Source organism: Macrobrachium rosenbergii, chromosome 30, assembly GCF_040412425.1.
Source record: "Macrobrachium rosenbergii isolate ZJJX-2024 chromosome 30, ASM4041242v1, whole genome shotgun sequence".
Lineage (NCBI taxonomy): Eukaryota > Metazoa > Arthropoda > Malacostraca > Decapoda > Palaemonidae > Macrobrachium > Macrobrachium rosenbergii.
Genome location: NC_089770.1, coordinates 10,966,001 through 10,968,500, shown reverse-complemented (window position 1 = coordinate 10,968,500; position 2,500 = coordinate 10,966,001). Strand labels below are relative to the sequence as shown.

The 2,500-nt window shown below is 47.9% G+C and overlaps 1 protein-coding gene across 9 annotated transcripts in view; it reads right to left on the bottom strand.

Annotated features, from left to right (window-relative positions):
* The window catches only part of LOC136855033 (diacylglycerol kinase theta), a 126,343-nt gene that overhangs the window by 110,513 nt on the left and 13,330 nt on the right, over positions 1-2,500 (bottom strand). For 5 of the 9 annotated variants that reach the window (XM_067131763.1, XM_067131765.1, XM_067131766.1 and 2 more), the window contains exon 1: positions 1-430. This exon is cut by the window's left edge and continues 146 nt beyond it. The exons of 1 other annotated variant lie outside the window; for it this stretch is intronic. The gene's annotated coding sequence lies outside the window, so the exon portion shown is untranslated. Of the gene's footprint in view, positions 464-2,500 lie in introns of those variants that run through there. 3 more of the 9 variants (XM_067131768.1, XM_067131764.1, XM_067131767.1) reach the window with 3 other exon arrangements.

Below are 2,500 nucleotides of genomic sequence, written 5' to 3'. Positions count from 1 at the left end.
CCTTCGACGCCTCCTCCCCCTCCGTCGCCGCCTTCGCTGCTGTTGTTGCTGCTTGTGCTGCAGGGGCCGTCTCGCGAAGACGCGGGTCTTCGAAGGTCCCCTAGGCGATGGCGATGATGGTGCTGCTGCCCCCCCGCCGCTAGCTGCTGCTGCTGGTGGGGTGTGTCCTGGTCGTGCTGGTGGGCGGGCGCGGCCAGACAGAGCCAGCGCCACCACCTCAACCACCAGCAGCAGAAGCAGCGTCGTGGGCGTTGCTGCTGCTGTTGCGGGTGGTTCTCTGGGCGGGCCTCAGCCGAGGAGGCCTGCCGACAGCGTGGCTGCGCCCCGCTCAACAGCCCGGAGTACGGGTGTGGGCGCCGCCCGTCCCTTGGTGCGGGCGTAGGGACCACAGCGCGACCACGGCGATCATCACGGGGCTAACATGCACACTGAGGGCGCTCCTCGGCCCAGACCGCGAAAAGTCAGCCGCGTCTGCGCGCAAAGAGTCCCTGCTGGCCCCCTCCCTCCCCTTTCTCTCTCTCTCTCTCTCTCTCATAGCCATTCCTCCCCCTTCTCTTTCTCTCTCGCTCTCGCTCTCGCTCTCTCTCTCTCTCTCTTAGCGCCTGCGGACCGTCAGACTCCTTTTCTCCTCCTCCTCCTCCTCCTGGTCCTAGTCCTAGTAGGCTGCCCCCACCCCCTCCGGTCCCCATCCTCCTTCCCGCATCGCTAACAGGTGCCACCCGTTCTCTTCTACCCGCCCTCAGGAGTTCTCTCCCATGGCACTCTCCTATCCCCTCCTCTCCCTCACGCCCCACCTTCCCCCACCCCAGAACAAGCTCCACCACCACCACCACATCATATAGGGACCCTATAACCTCCCTCCTCCCCTCTTTCCCCTGCCCCCACCCAGCGCTACCAATCTACCAGCCACCACTACCTTTGCAGAATCTTTTTTTTCTGTTATCCAACTCTCTCTCTCTCTCTCTCTCTCTCTCTCTCTCTCTCACACTTTAAAGCTCACTTTTTTCGACAAATTCTTCTTATGCAGAAAATCGCATCCTTTTCATTATTTTTTTTATCTTATTTTGTACCTTTATGAACTCCTCATTTCTCTCTCTCTCTCTCTCTCTCTCTCTCTCTCTCTCTCTCTCTCTCTCTCTCTGTCAATCTGTTTCTGCGCGTGCAGGCGCGCACGAGAGCGCCTTTAAAAGCCATCCAAAATGAACCTTGAATCCGCACGGTTAAAAAAAAAAAGAAAAAAAAAGAGCATTTAATCCTCGTCCGTTCCCTTTCCTTATTCTTGACAAATCTATTGTTATTTCGTTAAATCATACTTTAAATACCAAAGGGAACACGGGCTCACGAGAGCTCAAGAAGGTCTCACAGGAGAGAGAGAGAGAGAGAGAGAGAGAGAGAGAGAGAGAGAGAGAGAGAGAGAGAGTAAGGGAGTGGAATGGCGAGAGAGAAAAAGACTAAATATATTTGGTTAAAGAGAGAGAATAAGAGAATAATGTCTAAATAACGACTTGAGAGAGAGAGAGAGAGAGAGAAAGTAAGGTGGAATGGAGAGACAGAAAGTCTAAATAGATTGGGTTAAAGAGAGAGAATAATGTTTAAATAATAACGACTTGAACGACAGGGAGAGAGAGAGAGAGAGAGAGAGTCTAAATAGCTTAGGTTAAAGAGATAGAATAATAACTACATGAACGAAAGAGAGAGAGAGTGGAATGGAGAGAGAAAAAGTCTAAATGGGTTAGATTAAAGAGAGAGAATAGTGAATACTTGAACGAGAGAGAGAGAGAGAGAGAGAGAGAGAAGAGAGAGAGAGAGAGTAAGGGAGTGGAATGGAGAGAGAAAAAGTCTAAATAGCCTAGGTTAAAAAGAGAAAATAATGACTACTTGAGAGAGAGAGAGAGAGAGAGAGAGAGAGAGAGAGAGAGAGAGAGAGAGATTTAAGCGTAGACATGCATAACAGTACAGGTACCTAAAAAAAGAATATTTATTGACAACATATTCATATCTGGAGATTCATCACTTTCGTCTGTGCTATTATTATTATTATTATTATTATTATTATTATTATTATTATTATTATTATTATTATTATTATTATTATCTGAATCCCACTTATCTATCAAATCATCATTAAATGCGGGTGGTGAGGTGACCCAAGGTCACCTGATTACTTCACCCAAACCTTGACCTATTCCGAAGGTCACCGGGCTATAAAATCTCTCCAAGATATAATAGCACGCAACTCATAGCTTTGGGGGAACCTTCCCAAATATGACAAATTTGCGCCACCTGCAAACACGTAATTCTCACGTTTTCCGAGAACCTGTCAAACCGGAAGTAGGCCTACCTGAGAAATTCAACCCTGAGCTGAGCTGAAAAGGGTATCAGAGACAGACGAGAAACAGTTTACGAAAAAAAAGAAAAGGAAAAAGAAAGTTCGCAAAATGTTAATAAGTGACAAGACTAAAAGAAAATGAAAAACTCTACGGGAGTTTTGCTGAAGATT